Raw genomic sequence first — 18,462 nt, 5'->3', positions numbered from 1 at the left:
AATTAATGCCAAGTACAAAAGGTAGAACAATGTCAGCTACCCAAAATTTTGCACGGAATAAAATTACTAGAATACCTTTGATAGAGTAAATGTAGTTTAAAACAAACAGTGTACACTGTACGTTATTCATTAGCTTTGCGCAGTGGCGGTACCATAGCCGATGAGGTTTATCCGAGGCGTGGTTATTGCTAGTTGAAAACTATACCCAATACCCCGCGCTGATGCCTGAAATACGGCAGCAGTCGCAATTTCTGAACGCCTCTACGGAGGCAATGATACACAATTAAATAAAGAAAAGTCGACCAAACCAACTGCTTTGAAACATATGACAAAATGCTAAAGTAGTATTCAAGTAATTTTCTTTTAGTAGGTAAATCTAATGATCAGATGACACAATTTGGCGAAACACAAATTCGCATGATCTCATTCTTTTAGGTTCAATGAGGTGCATTGAAGTACTCAACATTTTCTAGGTTGATCTCTATCATCTACATCCTCCTGACCAGTGAGTGTTGTGACTGAACATGTGAAAATGACAAACACGGTTTTGATGCATCAAATCATTATAATACAAACGATTTCATCATTTTCATCATTTTCCTCATCTGTTTTGAAGAATGAATGCCACTTTTGGTGGTTTTGATAGATTGTAATTGACTAGGAGCATTACATCTAGGAAAATATCCGAACTTAACAGCCCCTCCCCCTTTTTAAAAAAATGAATCATTAAAATCAAAATAGGAACAGTTTTTTTATATATTGCTTCAGTGCAGATTTTATCGACAAATGTACAAATTGTCGTAAACTATCGCTAAAAGATCTTAAAATTCATGTATTTCTGTCTTCTTATCCTGATATGCATGTAATATTCACCACTGGACGTTAAACACCAATCCGTCCATCCACCTGAGAGATCGTATATATGCGTATACCCTACGTAGTTTACTGAGAGATTATCTCCCCATTAATATAGCCACTATACAAACTTGTGTTTTCTCAACTATAACAGCCGTTTGTCATTTCAGTGAACATCAAAAAGGATGAACCTCTTTCAAATGTAAATTAATGCCAAGTACAAAAGGTAGAACAATGTCAGCTACCCAAAATTTTGCACGGAATAAAATTACTAGAATACCTTTGATAGAGTAAATGTAGTTTAAAACAAACAGTGTACACTGTACGTTATTCATTAGCTTTGCGCAGTGGCGGTACCATAGCCGATGAGGTTTATCCGAGGCGTGGTTATTGCTAGTTGAAAACTATACCCAATACCCCGCGCTGATGCCTGAAATACGGCAGCAGTCGCAATTTCTGAACGCCTCTACGGAGGCAATGATACACAATTAAATAAAGAAAAGTCGACCAAACCAACTGCTTTGAAACATATGACAAAATGCTAAAGTAGTATTCAAGTAATTTTCTTTTAGTAGGTAAATCTAATGATCAGATGACACAATTTGGCGAAACACAAATTCGCATGATCTCATTCTTTTAGGTTCAATGAGGTGCATTGAAGTACTCAACATTTTCTAGGTTGATCTCTATCATCTACATCCTCCTGACCAGTGAGTGTTGTGACTGAACATGTGAAAATGACAAACACGGTTTTGATGCATCAAATCATTATAATACAAACGATTTCATCATTTTCATCATTTTCCTCATCTGTTTTGAAGAATGAATGCCACTTTTGGTGGTTTTGATAGATTGTAATTGACTAGGAGCATTACATCTAGGAAAATATCCGAACTTAACAGCCCCTCCCCCTTTTTAAAAAAATGAATCATTAAAATCAAAATATGAACAGTTTTTTTATATATTGCTTCAGTGCAGATTTTATCGACAAATGTACAAATTGTCGTAAACTATCGCTAAAAGATCTTAAAATTCATGTATTTCTGTCTTCTTATCCTGATATGCATGTAATATTCACCACTGGACGTTAAACACCAATCCGTCCATCCACCTGAGAGATCGTATATATGCGTATACCCTACGTAGTTTACTGAGAGATTATCTCCCCATTAATATAGCCACTATACAAACTTGTGTTTTCTCAACTATAACAGCCGTTTGTCATTTCAGTGAACATCAAAAAGGATGAACCTCTTTCAAATGTAAATTAATGCCAAGTACAAAAGGTAGAACAATGTCAGCTACCCAAAATTTTGCACGGAATAAAATTACTAGAATACCTTTGATAGAGTAAATGTAGTTTAAAACAAACAGTGTACACTGTACGTTATTCATTAGCTTTGCGCAGTGGCGGTACCATAGCCGATGAGGTTTATCCGAGGCGTGGTTATTGCTAGTTGAAAACTATACCCAATACCCCGCGCTGATGCCTGAAATACGGCAGCAGTCGCAATTTCTGAACGCCTCTACGGAGGCAATGATACACAATTAAATAAAGAAAAGTCGACCAAACCAACTGCTTTGAAACATATGACAAAATGCTAAAGTAGTATTCAAGTAATTTTCTTTTAGTAGGTAAATCTAATGATCAGATGACACAATTTGGCGAAACACAAATTCGCATGATCTCATTCTTTTAGGTTCAATGAGGTGCATTGAAGTACTCAACATTTTCTAGGTTGATCTCTATCATCTACATCCTCCTGACCAGTGAGTGTTGTGACTGAACATGTGAAAATGACAAACACGGTTTTGATGCATCAAATCATTATAATACAAACGATTTCATCATTTTCATCATTTTCCTCATCTGTTTTGAAGAATGAATGCCACTTTTGGTGGTTTTGATAGATTGTAATTGACTAGGAGCATTACATCTAGGAAAATATCCGAACTTAACAGCCCCTCCCCCTTTTTAAAAAAATGAATCATTAAAATCAAAATATGAACAGTTTTTTTATATATTGCTTCAGTGCAGATTTTATCGACAAATGTACAAATTGTCGTAAACTATCGCTAAAAGATCTTAAAATTCATGTATTTCTGTCTTCTTATCCTGATATGCATGTAATATTCACCACTGGACGTTAAACACCAATCCGTCCATCCACCTGAGAGATCGTATATATGCGTATACCCTACGTAGTTTACTGAGAGATTATCTCCCCATTAATATAGCCACTATACAAACTTGTGTTTTCTCAACTATAACAGCCGTTTGTCATTTCAGTGAACATCAAAAAGGATGAACCTCTTTCAAATGTAAATTAATGCCAAGTACAAAAGGTAGAACAATGTCAGCTACCCAAAATTTTGCACGGAATAAAATTACTAGAATACCTTTGATAGAGTAAATGTAGTTTAAAACAAACAGTGTACACTGTACGTTATTCATTAGCTTTGCGCAGTGGCGGTACCATAGCCGATGAGGTTTATCCGAGGCGTGGTTATTGCTAGTTGAAAACTATACCCAATACCCCGCGCTGATGCCTGAAATACGGCAGCAGTCGCAATTTCTGAACGCCTCTACGGAGGCAATGATACACAATTAAATAAAGAAAAGTCGACCAAACCAACTGCTTTGAAACATATGACAAAATGCTAAAGTAGTATTCAAGTAATTTTCTTTTAGTAGGTAAATCTAATGATCAGATGACACAATTTGGCGAAACACAAATTCGCATGATCTCATTCTTTTAGGTTCAATGAGGTGCATTGAAGTACTCAACATTTTCTAGGTTGATCTCTATCATCTACATCCTCCTGACCAGTGAGTGTTGTGACTGAACATGTGAAAATGACAAACACGGTTTTGATGCATCAAATCATTATAATACAAACGATTTCATCATTTTCATCATTTTCCTCATCTGTTTTGAAGAATGAATGCCACTTTTGGTGGTTTTGATAGATTGTAATTGACTAGGAGCATTACATCTAGGAAAATATCCGAACTTAACAGCCCCTCCCCCTTTTTAAAAAAATGAATCATTAAAATCAAAATATGAACAGTTTTTTTATATATTGCTTCAGTGCAGATTTTATCGACAAATGTACAAATTGTCGTAAACTATCGCTAAAAGATCTTAAAATTCATGTATTTCTGTCTTCTTATCCTGATATGCATGTAATATTCACCACTGGACGTTAAACACCAATCCGTCCATCCACCTGAGAGATCGTATATATGCGTATACCCTACGTAGTTTACTGAGAGATTATCTCCCCATTAATATAGCCACTATACAAACTTGTGTTTTCTCAACTATAACAGCCGTTTGTCATTTCAGTGAACATCAAAAAGGATGAACCTCTTTCAAATGTAAATTAATGCCAAGTACAAAAGGTAGAACAATGTCAGCTACCCAAAATTTTGCACGGAATAAAATTACTAGAATACCTTTGATAGAGTAAATGTAGTTTAAAACAAACAGTGTACACTGTACGTTATTCATTAGCTTTGCGCAGTGGCGGTACCATAGCCGATGAGGTTTATCCGAGGCGTGGTTATTGCTAGTTGAAAACTATACCCAATACCCCGCGCTGATGCCTGAAATACGGCAGCAGTCGCAATTTCTGAACGCCTCTACGGAGGCAATGATACACAATTAAATAAAGAAAAGTCGACCAAACCAACTGCTTTGAAACATATGACAAAATGCTAAAGTAGTATTCAAGTAATTTTCTTTTAGTAGGTAAATCTAATGATCAGATGACACAATTTGGCGAAACACAAATTCGCATGATCTCATTCTTTTAGGTTCAATGAGGTGCATTGAAGTACTCAACATTTTCTAGGTTGATCTCTATCATCTACATCCTCCTGACCAGTGAGTGTTGTGACTGAACATGTGAAAATGACAAACACGGTTTTGATGCATCAAATCATTATAATACAAACGATTTCATCATTTTCATCATTTTCCTCATCTGTTTTGAAGAATGAATGCCACTTTTGGTGGTTTTGATAGATTGTAATTGACTAGGAGCATTACATCTAGGAAAATATCCGAACTTAACAGCCCCTCCCCCTTTTTAAAAAAATGAATCATTAAAATCAAAATATGAACAGTTTTTTTATATATTGCTTCAGTGCAGATTTTACCGACAAATGTACAAATTGTCGTAAACTATCGCTAAAAGATCTTAAAATTCATGTATTTCTGTCTTCTTATCCTGATATGCATGTAATATTCACCACTGGACGTTAAACACCAATCCGTCCATCCACCTGAGAGATCGTATATATGCGTATACCCTACGTAGTTTACTGAGAGATTATCTCCCCATTAATATAGCCACTATACAAACTTGTGTTTTCTCAACTATAACAGCCGTTTGTCATTTCAGTGAACATCAAAAAGGATGAACCTCTTTCAAATGTAAATTAATGCCAAGTACAAAAGGTAGAACAATGTCAGCTACCCAAAATTTTGCACGGAATAAAATTACTAGAATACCTTTGATAGAGTAAATGTAGTTTAAAACAAACAGTGTACACTGTACGTTATTCATTAGCTTTGCGCAGTGGCGGTACCATAGCCGATGAGGTTTATCCGAGGCGTGGTTATTGCTAGTTGAAAACTATACCCAATACCCCGCGCTGATGCCTGAAATACGGCAGCAGTCGCAATTTCTGAACGCCTCTACGGAGGCAATGATACACAATTAAATAAAGAAAAGTCGACCAAACCAACTGCTTTGAAACATATGACAAAATGCTATTTAAAGTAGTATTCAAGTAATTTTCTTTTAGTAGGTAAATCTAATGATCAGATGACACAATTTGGCGAAACACAAATTCGCATGATCTCATTCTTTTAGGTTCAATGAGGTGCATTGAAGTACTCAACATTTTCTAGGTTGATCTCTATCATCTACATCCTCCTGACCAGTGAGTGTTGTGACTGAACATGTGAAAATGACAAACACGGTTTTGATGCATCAAATCATTATAATACAAACGATTTCATCATTTTCATCATTTTCCTCATCTGTTTTGAAGAATGAATGCCACTTTTGGTGGTTTTGATAGATTGTAATTGACTAGGAGCATTACATCTAGGAAAATATCCGAACTTAACAGCCCCTCCCCCTTTTTAAAAAAATGAATCATTAAAATCAAAATATGAACAGTTTTTTTATATATTGCTTCAGTGCAGATTTTATCGACAAATGTACAAATTGTCGTAAACTATCGCTAAAAGATCTTAAAATTCATGTATTTCTGTCTTCTTATCCTGATATGCATGTAATATTCACCACTGGACGTTAAACACCAATCCGTCCATCCACCTGAGAGATCGTATATATGCGTATACCCTACGTAGTTTACTGAGAGATTATCTCCCCATTAATATAGCCACTATACAAACTTGTGTTTTCTCAACTATAACAGCCGTTTGTCATTTCAGTGAACATCAAAAAGGATGAACCTCTTTCAAATGTAAATTAATGCCAAGTACAAAAGGTAGAACAATGTCAGCTACCCAAAATTTTGCACGGAATAAAATTACTAGAATACCTTTGATAGAGTAAATGTAGTTTAAAACAAACAGTGTACACTGTACGTTATTCATTAGCTTTGCGCAGTGGCGGTACCATAGCCGATGAGGTTTATCCGAGGCGTGGTTATTGCTAGTTGAAAACTATACCCAATACCCCGCGCTGATGCCTGAAATACGGCAGCAGTCGCAATTTCTGAACGCCTCTACGGAGGCAATGATACACAATTAAATAAAGAAAAGTCGACCAAACCAACTGCTTTGAAACATATGACAAAATGCTATTTAAAGTAGTATTCAAGTAATTTTCTTTTAGTAGGTAAATCTAATGATCAGATGACACAATTTGGCGAAACACAAATTCGCATGATCTCATTCTTTTAGGTTCAATGAGGTGCATTGAAGTACTCAACATTTTCTAGGTTGATCTCTATCATCTACATCCTCCTGACCAGTGAGTGTTGTGACTGAACATGTGAAAATGACAAACACGGTTTTGATGCATCAAATCATTATAATACAAACGATTTCATCATTTTCATCATTTTCCTCATCTGTTTTGAAGAATGAATGCCACTTTTGGTGGTTTTGATAGATTGTAATTGACTAGGAGCATTACATCTAGGAAAATATCCGAACTTAACAGCCCCTCCCCCTTTTTAAAAAAATGAATCATTAAAATCAAAATATGAACAGTTTTTTTATATATTGCTTCAGTGCAGATTTTACCGACAAATGTACAAATTGTCGTAAACTATCGCTAAAAGATCTTAAAATTCATGTATTTCTGTCTTCTTATCCTGATATGCATGTAATATTCACCACTGGACGTTAAACACCAATCCGTCCATCCACCTGAGAGATCGTATATATGCGTATACCCTACGTAGTTTACTGAGAGATTATCTCCCCATTAATATAGCCACTATACAAACTTGTGTTTTCTCAACTATAACAGCCGTTTGTCATTTCAGTGAACATCAAAAAGGATGAACCTCTTTCAAATGTAAATTAATGCCAAGTACAAAAGGTAGAACAATGTCAGCTACCCAAAATTTTGCACGGAATAAAATTACTAGAATACCTTTGATAGAGTAAATGTAGTTTAAAACAAACAGTGTACACTGTACGTTATTCATTAGCTTTGCGCAGTGGCGGTACCATAGCCGATGAGGTTTATCCGAGGCGTGGTTATTGCTAGTTGAAAACTATACCCAATACCCCGCGCTGATGCCTGAAATACGGCAGCAGTCGCAATTTCTGAACGCCTCTACGGAGGCAATGATACACAATTAAATAAAGAAAAGTCGACCAAACCAACTGCTTTGAAACATATGACAAAATGCTAAAGTAGTATTCAAGTAATTTTCTTTTAGTAGGTAAATCTAATGATCAGATGACACAATTTGGCGAAACACAAATTCGCATGATCTCATTCTTTTAGGTTCAATGAGGTGCATTGAAGTACTCAACATTTTCTAGGTTGATCTCTATCATCTACATCCTCCTGACCAGTGAGTGTTGTGACTGAACATGTGAAAATGACAAACACGGTTTTGATGCATCAAATCATTATAATACAAACGATTTCATCATTTTCATCATTTTCCTCATCTGTTTTGAAGAATGAATGCCACTTTTGGTGGTTTTGATAGATTGTAATTGACTAGGAGCATTACATCTAGGAAAATATCCGAACTTAACAGCCCCTCCCCCTTTTTAAAAAAATGAATCATTAAAATCAAAATATGAACAGTTTTTTTATATATTGCTTCAGTGCAGATTTTATCGACAAATGTACAAATTGTCGTAAACTATCGCTAAAAGATCTTAAAATTCATGTATTTCTGTCTTCTTATCCTGATATGCATGTAATATTCACCACTGGACGTTAAACACCAATCCGTCCATCCACCTGAGAGATCGTATATATGCGTATACCCTACGTAGTTTACTGAGAGATTATCTCCCCATTAATATAGCCACTATACAAACTTGTGTTTTCTCAACTATAACAGCCGTTTGTCATTTCAGTGAACATCAAAAAGGATGAACCTCTTTCAAATGTAAATTAATGCCAAGTACAAAAGGTAGAACAATGTCAGCTACCCAAAATTTTGCACGGAATAAAATTACTAGAATACCTTTGATAGAGTAAATGTAGTTTAAAACAAACAGTGTACACTGTACGTTATTCATTAGCTTTGCGCAGTGGCGGTACCATAGCCGATGAGGTTTATCCGAGGCGTGGTTATTGCTAGTTGAAAACTATACCCAATACCCCGCGCTGATGCCTGAAATACGGCAGCAGTCGCAATTTCTGAACGCCTCTACGGAGGCAATGATACACAATTAAATAAAGAAAAGTCGACCAAACCAACTGCTTTGAAACATATGACAAAATGCTAAAGTAGTATTCAAGTAATTTTCTTTTAGTAGGTAAATCTAATGATCAGATGACACAATTTGGCGAAACACAAATTCGCATGATCTCATTCTTTTAGGTTCAATGAGGTGCATTGAAGTACTCAACATTTTCTAGGTTGATCTCTATCATCTACATCCTCCTGACCAGTGAGTGTTGTGACTGAACATGTGAAAATGACAAACACGGTTTTGATGCATCAAATCATTATAATACAAACGATTTCATCATTTTCATCATTTTCCTCATCTGTTTTGAAGAATGAATGCCACTTTTGGTGGTTTTGATAGATTGTAATTGACTAGGAGCATTACATCTAGGAAAATATCCGAACTTAACAGCCCCTCCCCCTTTTTAAAAAAATGAATCATTAAAATCAAAATATGAACAGTTTTTTTATATATTGCTTCAGTGCAGATTTTATCGACAAATGTACAAATTGTCGTAAACTATCGCTAAAAGATCTTAAAATTCATGTATTTCTGTCTTCTTATCCTGATATGCATGTAATATTCACCACTGGACGTTAAACACCAATCCGTCCATCCACCTGAGAGATCGTATATATGCGTATACCCTACGTAGTTTACTGAGAGATTATCTCCCCATTAATATAGCCACTATACAAACTTGTGTTTTCTCAACTATAACAGCCGTTTGTCATTTCAGTGAACATCAAAAAGGATGAACCTCTTTCAAATGTAAATTAATGCCAAGTACAAAAGGTAGAACAATGTCAGCTACCCAAAATTTTGCACGGAATAAAATTACTAGAATACCTTTGATAGAGTAAATGTAGTTTAAAACAAACAGTGTACACTGTACGTTATTCATTAGCTTTGCGCAGTGGCGGTACCATAGCCGATGAGGTTTATCCGAGGCGTGGTTATTGCTAGTTGAAAACTATACCCAATACCCCGCGCTGATGCCTGAAATACGGCAGCAGTCGCAATTTCTGAACGCCTCTACGGAGGCAATGATACACAATTAAATAAAGAAAAGTCGACCAAACCAACTGCTTTGAAACATATGACAAAATGCTAAAGTAGTATTCAAGTAATTTTCTTTTAGTAGGTAAATCTAATGATCAGATGACACAATTTGGCGAAACACAAATTCGCATGATCTCATTCTTTTAGGTTCAATGAGGTGCATTAAAGTACTCAACATTTTCTAGGTTGATCTCTATCATCTACATCCTCCTGACCAGTGAGTGTTGTGACTGAACATGTGAAAATGACAAACACGGTTTTGATGCATCAAATCATTATAATACAAACGATTTCATCATTTTCATCATTTTCCTCATCTGTTTTGAAGAATGAATGCCACTTTTGGTGGTTTTGATAGATTGTAATTGACTAGGAGCATTACATCTAGGAAAATATCCGAACTTAACAGCCCCTCCCCCTTTTTAAAAAAATGAATCATTAAAATCAAAATATGAACAGTTTTTTTATATATTGCTTCAGTGCAGATTTTATCGACAAATGTACAAATTGTCGTAAACTATCGCTAAAAGATCTTAAAATTCATGTATTTCTGTCTTCTTATCCTGATATGCATGTAATATTCACCACTGGACGTTAAACACCAATCCGTCCATCCACCTGAGAGATCGTATATATGCGTATACCCTACGTAGTTTACTGAGAGATTATCTCCCCATTAATATAGCCACTATACAAACTTGTGTTTTCTCAACTATAACAGCCGTTTGTCATTTCAGTGAACATCAAAAAGGATGAACCTCTTTCAAATGTAAATTAATGCCAAGTACAAAAGGTAGAACAATGTCAGCTACCCAAAATTTTGCACGGAATAAAATTACTAGAATACCTTTGATAGAGTAAATGTAGTTTAAAACAAACAGTGTACACTGTACGTTATTCATTAGCTTTGCGCAGTGGCGGTACCATAGCCGATGAGGTTAATCCGAGGCGTGGTTATTGCAAGTTGAAAACTATACCCAATACCCCGCGCTGATGCCTGAAATACGGCAGCAGTCGCAATTTCTGAACGCCTCTACGGAGGCAATGATACACAATTAAATAAAGAAAAGTCGACCAAACCAACTGCTTTGAAACATATGACAAAATGCTAAAGTAGTATTCAAGTAATTTTCTTTTAGTAGGTAAATCTAATGATCAGATGACACAATTTGGCGAAACACAAATTCGCATGATCTCATTCTTTTAGGTTCAATGAGGTGCATTGAAGTACTCAACATTTTCTAGGTTGATCTCTATCATCTACATCCTCCTGACCAGTGAGTGTTGTGACTGAACATGTGAAAATGACAAACACGGTTTTGATGCATCAAATCATTATAATACAAACGATTTCATCATTTTCATCATTTTCCTCATCTGTTTTGAAGAATGAATGCCACTTTTGGTGGTTTTGATAGATTGTAATTGACTAGGAGCATTACATCTAGGAAAATATCCGAACTTAACAGCCCCTCCCCCTTTTTAAAAAAATGAATCATTAAAATCAAAATATGAACAGTTTTTTTATATATTGCTTCAGTGCAGATTTTATCGACAAATGTACAAATTGTCGTAAACTATCGCTAAAAGATCTTAAAATTCATGTATTTCTGTCTTCTTATCCTGATATGCATGTAATATTCACCACTGGACGTTAAACACCAATCCGTCCATCCACCTGAGAGATCGTATATATGCGTATACCCTACGTAGTTTACTGAGAGATTATCTCCCCATTAATATAGCCACTATACAAACTTGTGTTTTCTCAACTATAACAGCCGTTTGTCATTTCAGTGAACATCAAAAAGGATGAACCTCTTTCAAATGTAAATTAATGCCAAGTACAAAAGGTAGAACAATGTCAGCTACCCAAAATTTTGCACGGAATAAAATTACTAGAATACCTTTGATAGAGTAAATGTAGTTTAAAACAAACAGTGTACACTGTACGTTATTCATTAGCTTTGCGCAGTGGCGGTACCATAGCCGATGAGGTTTATCCGAGGCGTGGTTATTGCTAGTTGAAAACTATACCCAATACCCCGCGCTGATGCCTGAAATACGGCAGCAGTCGCAATTTCTGAACGCCTCTACGGAGGCAATGATACACAATTAAATAAAGAAAAGTCGACCAAACCAACTGCTTTGAAACATATGACAAAATGCTAAAGTAGTATTCAAGTAATTTTCTTTTAGTAGGTAAATCTAATGATCAGATGACACAATTTGGCGAAACACAAATTCGCATGATCTCATTCTTTTAGGTTCAATGAGGTGCATTGAAGTACTCAACATTTTCTAGGTTGATCTCTATCATCTACATCCTCCTGACCAGTGAGTGTTGTGACTGAACATGTGAAAATGACAAACACGGTTTTGATGCATCAAATCATTATAATACAAACGATTTCATCATTTTCATCATTTTCCTCATCTGTTTTGAAGAATGAATGCCACTTTTGGTGGTTTTGATAGATTGTAATTGACTAGGAGCATTACATCTAGGAAAATATCCGAACTTAACAGCCCCTCCCCCTTTTTAAAAAAATGAATCATTAAAATCAAAATATGAACAGTTTTTTTATATATTGCTTCAGTGCAGATTTTACCGACAAATGTACAAATTGTCGTAAACTATCGCTAAAAGATCTTAAAATTCATGTATTTCTGTCTTCTTATCCTGATATGCATGTAATATTCACCACTGGACGTTAAACACCAATCCGTCCATCCACCTGAGAGATCGTATATATGCGTATACCCTACGTAGTTTACTGAGAGATTATCTCCCCATTAATATAGCCACTATACAAACTTGTGTTTTCTCAACTATAACAGCCGTTTGTCATTTCAGTGAACATCAAAAAGGATGAACCTCTTTCAAATGTAAATTAATGCCAAGTACAAAAGGTAGAACAATGTCAGCTACCCAAAATTGTGCACGGAATAAAATTACTAGAATACCTTTGATAGAGTAAATGTAGTTTAAAACAAACAGTGTACACTGTACGTTATTCATTAGCTTTGCGCAGTGGCGGTACCATAGCCGATGAGGTTTATCCGAGGCGTGGTTATTGCTAGTTGAAAACTATACCCAATACCCCGCGCTGATGCCTGAAATACGGCAGCAGTCGCAATTTCTGAACGCCTCTACGGAGGCAATGATACACAATTAAATAAAGAAAAGTCGACCAAACCAACTGCTTTGAAACATATGACAAAATGCTATTTAAAGTAGTATTCAAGTAATTTTCTTTTAGTAGGTAAATCTAATGATCAGATGACACAATTTGGCGAAACACAAATTCGCATGATCTCATTCTTTTAGGTTCAATGAGGTGCATTGAAGTACTCAACATTTTCTAGGTTGATCTCTATCATCTACATCCTCCTGACCAGTGAGTGTTGTGACTGAACATGTGAAAATGACAAACACGGTTTTGATGCATCAAATCATTATAATACAAACGATTTCATCATTTTCATCATTTTCCTCATCTGTTTTGAAGAATGAATGCCACTTTTGGTGGTTTTGATAGATTGTAATTGACTAGGAGCATTACATCTAGGAAAATATCCGAACTTAACAGCCCCTCCCCCTTTTTAAAAAAATGAATCATTAAAATCAAAATATGAACAGTTTTTTTATATATTGCTTCAGTGCAGATTTTACCGACAAATGTACAAATTGTCGTAAACTATCACTAAAAGATCTTAAAATTCATGTATTTCTGTCTTCTTATCCTGATATGCATGTAATATTCACCACTGGACGTTAAACACCAATCCGTCCATCCACCTGAGAGATCGTATATATGCGTATACCCTACGTAGTTTACTGAGAGATTATCTCCCCATTAATATAGCCACTATACAAACTTGTGTTTTCTCAACTATAACAGCCGTTTGTCATTTCAGTGAACATCAAAAAGGATGAACCTCTTTCAAATGTAAATTAATGCCAAGTACAAAAGGTAGAACAATGTCAGCTACCCAAAATTTTGCACGGAATAAAATTACTAGAATACCTTTGATAGAGTAAATGTAGTTTAAAACAAACAGTGTACACTGTACGTTATTCATTAGCTTTGCGCAGTGGCGGTACCATAGCCGATGAGGTTTATCCGAGGCGTGGTTATTGCTAGTTGAAAACTATACCCAATACCCCGCGCTGATGCCTGAAATACGGCAGCAGTCGCAATTTCTGAACGCCTCTACGGAGGCAATGATACACAATTAAATAAAGAAAAGTCGACCAAACCAACTGCTTTGAAACATATGACAAAATGCTATTTAAAGTAGTATTCAAGTATTTTTCTTTTAGTAGGTAAATCTAATGATCAGATGACACAATTTGGCGAAACACAAATTCGCATGATCTCATTCTTTTAGGTTCAATGAGGTGCATTGAAGTACTCAACATTTTCTAGGTTGATCTCTATCATCTACATCCTCCTGACCAGTGAGTGTTGTGACTGAACATGTGAAAATGACAAACACGGTTTTGATGCATCAAATCATTATAATACAAACGATTTCATCATTTTCATCATTTTCCTCATCTGTTTTGAAGAATGAATGCCACTTTTGGTGGTTTTGATAGATTGTAATTGACTAGGAGCATTACATCTAGGAAAATATCCGAACTTAACAGCCCCTCCCCCTTTTTAAAAAAATGAATCATTAAAATCAAAATATGAACAGTTTTTTTATATATTGCTTCAGTGCAGATTTTATCGACAAATGTACAAATTGTCGTAAACTATCGCTAAAAGATCTTAAAATTCATGTATTTCTGTCTTCTTATCCTGATATGCATGTAATATTCACCACTGGACGTTAAACACCAATCCGTCCATCCACCTGAGAGATCGTATATATGCGTATACCCTACGTAGTTTACTGAGAGATTATCTCCCCATTAATATAGCCACTATACAAACTTGTGTTTTCTCAACTATAACAGCCGTTTGTCATTTCAGTGAACATCAAAAAGGATGAACCTCTTTCAAATGTAAATTAATGCCAAGTACAAAAGGTAGAACAATGTCAGCTACCCAAAATTTTGCACGGAATAAAATTACTAGAATACCTTTGATAGAGTAAATGTAGTTTAAAACAAACAGTGTACACTGTACGTTATTCATTAGCTTTGCGCAGTGGCGGTACCATAGCCGATGAGGTTTATCCGAGGCGTGGTTATTGCTAGTTGAAAACTATACCCAATACCCCGCGCTGATGCCTGAAATACGGCAGCAGTCGCAATTTCTGAACGCCTCTACGGAGGCAATGATACACAATTAAATAAAGAAAAGTCGACCAAACCAACTGCTTTGAAACATATGACAAAATGCTATTTAAAGTAGTATTCAAGTAATTTTCTTTTAGTAGGTAAATCTAATGATCAGATGACACAATTTGGCGAAACACAAATTCGCATGATCTCATTCTTTTAGGTTCAATGAGGTGCATTGAAGTACTCAACATTTTCTAGGTTGATCTCTATCATCTACATCCTCCTGACCAGTGAGTGTTGTGACTGAACATGTGAAAATGACAAACACGGTTTTGATGCATCAAATCATTATAATATAAACGATTTCATCATTTTCATCATTTTCCTCATCTGTTTTGAAGAATGAATGCCACTTTTGGTGGTTTTGATAGATTGTAATTGACTAGGAGCATTACATCTAGGAAAATATCCGAACTTAACAGCCCCTCCCCCTTTTTAAAAAAATGAATCATTAAAATCAAAATATGAACAGTTTTTTTATATATTGCTTCAGTGCAGATTTTATCGACAAATGTACAAATTGTCGTAAACTATCGCTAAAAGATCTTAAAATTCATGTATTTCTGTCTTCTTATCCTGATATGCATGTAATATTCACCACTGGACGTTAAACACCAATCCGTCCATCCACCTGAGAGATCGTATATATGCGTATACCCTACGTAGTTTACTGAGAGATTATCTCCCCATTAATATAGCCACTATACAAACTTGTGTTTTCTCAACTATAACAGCCGTTTGTCATTTCAGTGAACATCAAAAAGGATGAACCTCTTTCAAATGTAAATTAATGCCAAGTACAAAAGGTAGAACAATGTCAGCTACCCAAAATTTTGCACGGAATAAAATTACTAGAATACCTTTGATAGAGTAAATGTAGTTTAAAACAAACAGTGTACACTGTACGTTATTCATTAGCTTTGCGCAGTGGCGGTACCATAGCCGATGAGGTTTATCCGAGGCGTGGTTATTGCTAGTTGAAAACTATACCCAATACCCCGCGCTGATGCCTGAAATACGGCAGCAGTCGCAATTTCTGAACGCCTCTACGGAGGCAATGATACACAATTAAATAAAGAAAAGTCGACCAAACCAACTGCTTTGAAACATATGACAAAATGCTATTTAAAGTAGTATTCAAGTAATTTTCTTTTAGTAGGTAAATCTAATGATCAGATGACACAATTTGGCGAAACACAAATTCGCATGATCTCATTCTTTTAGGTTCAATGAGGTGCATTGAAGTACTCAACATTTTCTAGGTTGATCTCTATCATCTACATCCTCCTGACCAGTGAGTGTTGTGACTGAACATGTGAAAATGACAAACACGGTTTTGATGCATCAAATCATTATAATACAAACGATTTCATCATTTTCATCATTTTCCTCATCTGTTTTGAAGAATGAATGCCACTTTTGGTGGTTTTGATAGATTGTAATTGACTAGGAGCATTACATCTAGGAAAATATCCGAACTTAACAGCCCCTCCCCCTTTTTAAAAAAATGAATCATTAAAATCAAAATATGAACAGTTTTTTTATATATTGCTTCAGTGCAGATTTTATCGACAAATGTACAAATTGTCGTAAACTATCGCTAAAAGATCTTAAAATTCATGTATTTCTGTCTTCTTATCCTGATATGCATGTAATATTCACCACTGGACGTTAAACACCAATCCGTCCATCCACCTGAGAGATCGTATATATGCGTATACCCTACGTAGTTTACTGAGAGATTATCTCCCCATTAATATAGCCACTATACAAACTTGTGTTTTCTCAACTATAACAGCCGTTTGTCATTTCAGTGAACATCAAAAAGGATGAACCTCTTTCAAATGTAAATTAATGCCAAGTACAAAAGGTAGAACAATGTCAGCTACCCAAAATTTTGCACGGAATAAAATTACTAGAATACCTTTGATAGAGTAAATGTAGTTTAAAACAAACAGTGTACACTGTACGTTATTCATTAGCTTTGCGCAGTGGCGGTACCATAGCCGATGAGGTTTATCCGAGGCGTGGTTATTGCTAGTTGAAAACTATACCCAATACCCCGCGCTGATGCCTGAAATACGGCAGCAGTCGCAATTTCTGAACGCCTCTACGGAGGCAATGATACACAATTAAATAAAGAAAAGTCGACCAAACCAACTGCTTTGAAACATATGACAAAATGCTATTTAAAGTAGTATTCAAGTAATTTTCTTTTAGTAGGTAAATCTAATGATCAGATGACACAATTTGGCGAAACACAAATTCGCATGATCTCATTCTTTTAGGTTCAATGAGGTGCATTGAAGTACTCAACATTTTCTAGGTTGATCTCTATCATCTACATCCTCCTGACCAGTGAGTGTTGTGACTGAACATGTGAAAATGACAAACACGGTTTTGATGCATCAAATCATTATAATACAAACGATTTCATCATTTTCATCATTTTCCTCATCTGTTTTGAAGAATGAATGCCACTTTTGGTGGTTTTGATAGATTGTAATTGACTAGGAGCATTACATCTAGGAAAATATCCGAACTTAACAGCCCCTCCCCCTTTTTAAAAAAATGAATCATTAAAATCAAAATATGAACAGTTTTTTTATATATTGCTTCAGTGCAGATTTTATCGACAAATGTACAAATTGTCGTAAACTATCGCTAAAAGATCTTAAAATTCATGTATTTCTGTCTTCTTATCCTGATATGCATGTAATATTCACCACTGGACGTTAAACACCAATCCGTCCATCCACCTGAGAGATCGTATATATGCGTATACTCTACGTAGTTTACTGAGAGATTATCTCCCCATTAATATAGCCACTATACAAACTTGTGTTTTCTCAACTATAACAGCCGTTTGTCATTTCAGTGAACATCAAAAAGGATGAACCTCTTTCAAATGTAAATTAATGCCAAGTACAAAAGGTAGAACAATGTCAGCTACCCAAAATTTTGCACGGAATAAAATTACTAGAATACCTTTGATAGAGTAAATGTAGTTTAAAACAAACAGTGTACACTGTACGTTATTCATTAGCTTTGCGCAGTGGCGGTACCATAGCCGATGAGGTTTATCCGAGGCGTGGTTATTGCTAGTTGAAAACTATACCCAATACCCCGCGCTGATGCCTGAAATACGGCAGCAGTCGCAATTTCTGAACGCCTCTACGGAGGCAATGATACACAATTAAATAAAGAAAAGTCGACCAAACCAACTGCTTTGAAACATATGACAAAATGCTATTTAAAGTAGTATTCAAGTAATTTTCTTTTAGTAGGTAAATCTAATGATCAGATGACACAATTTGGCGAAACACA

The 18,462-nt window shown here is 35.6% G+C and overlaps 18 non-coding genes across 18 annotated transcripts; all 18 read left to right on the top strand.

Moving 5' to 3' along the window:
• The first annotated feature begins 131 nt into the window (after positions 1 to 131).
• On the top strand, positions 132 to 270 carry LOC139525604 (U4 spliceosomal RNA). Its single transcript, XR_011664936.1, has one exon. It is a non-coding gene; the product is annotated as a U4 spliceosomal RNA (small nuclear RNA).
• A 921-nt stretch (positions 271 to 1,191) lies between these two features.
• Positions 1,192 to 1,330, top strand: LOC139525714 (U4 spliceosomal RNA). Its single transcript, XR_011665044.1, has one exon. It is a non-coding gene; the product is annotated as a U4 spliceosomal RNA (small nuclear RNA).
• Positions 1,331 to 2,251: 921 nt separating this feature from the next.
• On the top strand, positions 2,252 to 2,390 carry LOC139525713 (U4 spliceosomal RNA). The gene has a single exon (XR_011665043.1). It is a non-coding gene; the product is annotated as a U4 spliceosomal RNA (small nuclear RNA).
• A 921-nt stretch (positions 2,391 to 3,311) lies between these two features.
• On the top strand, positions 3,312 to 3,450 carry LOC139525712 (U4 spliceosomal RNA). Its single transcript, XR_011665042.1, has one exon. It is a non-coding gene; the product is annotated as a U4 spliceosomal RNA (small nuclear RNA).
• A 921-nt stretch (positions 3,451 to 4,371) lies between these two features.
• Positions 4,372 to 4,510, top strand: LOC139525711 (U4 spliceosomal RNA). Its single transcript, XR_011665041.1, has one exon. It is a non-coding gene; the product is annotated as a U4 spliceosomal RNA (small nuclear RNA).
• Positions 4,511 to 5,431: 921 nt separating this feature from the next.
• Positions 5,432 to 5,570, top strand: LOC139525710 (U4 spliceosomal RNA). The gene has a single exon (XR_011665040.1). It is a non-coding gene; the product is annotated as a U4 spliceosomal RNA (small nuclear RNA).
• Positions 5,571 to 6,495: 925 nt separating this feature from the next.
• LOC139525708 (U4 spliceosomal RNA) lies at positions 6,496 to 6,634 on the top strand. Its single transcript, XR_011665038.1, has one exon. It is a non-coding gene; the product is annotated as a U4 spliceosomal RNA (small nuclear RNA).
• Positions 6,635 to 7,559: 925 nt separating this feature from the next.
• LOC139525707 (U4 spliceosomal RNA) lies at positions 7,560 to 7,698 on the top strand. Its single transcript, XR_011665037.1, has one exon. It is a non-coding gene; the product is annotated as a U4 spliceosomal RNA (small nuclear RNA).
• A 921-nt stretch (positions 7,699 to 8,619) lies between these two features.
• On the top strand, positions 8,620 to 8,758 carry LOC139525706 (U4 spliceosomal RNA). The gene has a single exon (XR_011665036.1). It is a non-coding gene; the product is annotated as a U4 spliceosomal RNA (small nuclear RNA).
• A 921-nt stretch (positions 8,759 to 9,679) lies between these two features.
• LOC139525705 (U4 spliceosomal RNA) lies at positions 9,680 to 9,818 on the top strand. The gene has a single exon (XR_011665035.1). It is a non-coding gene; the product is annotated as a U4 spliceosomal RNA (small nuclear RNA).
• Positions 9,819 to 10,739: 921 nt separating this feature from the next.
• On the top strand, positions 10,740 to 10,878 carry LOC139525631 (U4 spliceosomal RNA). Its single transcript, XR_011664962.1, has one exon. It is a non-coding gene; the product is annotated as a U4 spliceosomal RNA (small nuclear RNA).
• Positions 10,879 to 11,799: 921 nt separating this feature from the next.
• Positions 11,800 to 11,938, top strand: LOC139525704 (U4 spliceosomal RNA). Its single transcript, XR_011665034.1, has one exon. It is a non-coding gene; the product is annotated as a U4 spliceosomal RNA (small nuclear RNA).
• A 921-nt stretch (positions 11,939 to 12,859) lies between these two features.
• Positions 12,860 to 12,998, top strand: LOC139525703 (U4 spliceosomal RNA). Its single transcript, XR_011665033.1, has one exon. It is a non-coding gene; the product is annotated as a U4 spliceosomal RNA (small nuclear RNA).
• A 925-nt stretch (positions 12,999 to 13,923) lies between these two features.
• Positions 13,924 to 14,062, top strand: LOC139525702 (U4 spliceosomal RNA). The gene has a single exon (XR_011665032.1). It is a non-coding gene; the product is annotated as a U4 spliceosomal RNA (small nuclear RNA).
• Positions 14,063 to 14,987: 925 nt separating this feature from the next.
• On the top strand, positions 14,988 to 15,126 carry LOC139525701 (U4 spliceosomal RNA). Its single transcript, XR_011665031.1, has one exon. It is a non-coding gene; the product is annotated as a U4 spliceosomal RNA (small nuclear RNA).
• A 925-nt stretch (positions 15,127 to 16,051) lies between these two features.
• On the top strand, positions 16,052 to 16,190 carry LOC139525700 (U4 spliceosomal RNA). The gene has a single exon (XR_011665030.1). It is a non-coding gene; the product is annotated as a U4 spliceosomal RNA (small nuclear RNA).
• A 925-nt stretch (positions 16,191 to 17,115) lies between these two features.
• Positions 17,116 to 17,254, top strand: LOC139525699 (U4 spliceosomal RNA). Its single transcript, XR_011665029.1, has one exon. It is a non-coding gene; the product is annotated as a U4 spliceosomal RNA (small nuclear RNA).
• Positions 17,255 to 18,179: 925 nt separating this feature from the next.
• LOC139525697 (U4 spliceosomal RNA) lies at positions 18,180 to 18,318 on the top strand. The gene has a single exon (XR_011665027.1). It is a non-coding gene; the product is annotated as a U4 spliceosomal RNA (small nuclear RNA).
• The last annotated feature ends 144 nt before the right edge of the window (positions 18,319 to 18,462 follow it).

Source organism: Mytilus edulis, chromosome 5, assembly GCF_963676685.1.
Source record: "Mytilus edulis chromosome 5, xbMytEdul2.2, whole genome shotgun sequence".
NCBI lineage: Eukaryota > Metazoa > Mollusca > Bivalvia > Mytilida > Mytilidae > Mytilus > Mytilus edulis.
This window is presented reverse-complemented; position numbering and strand designations above follow the sequence as displayed.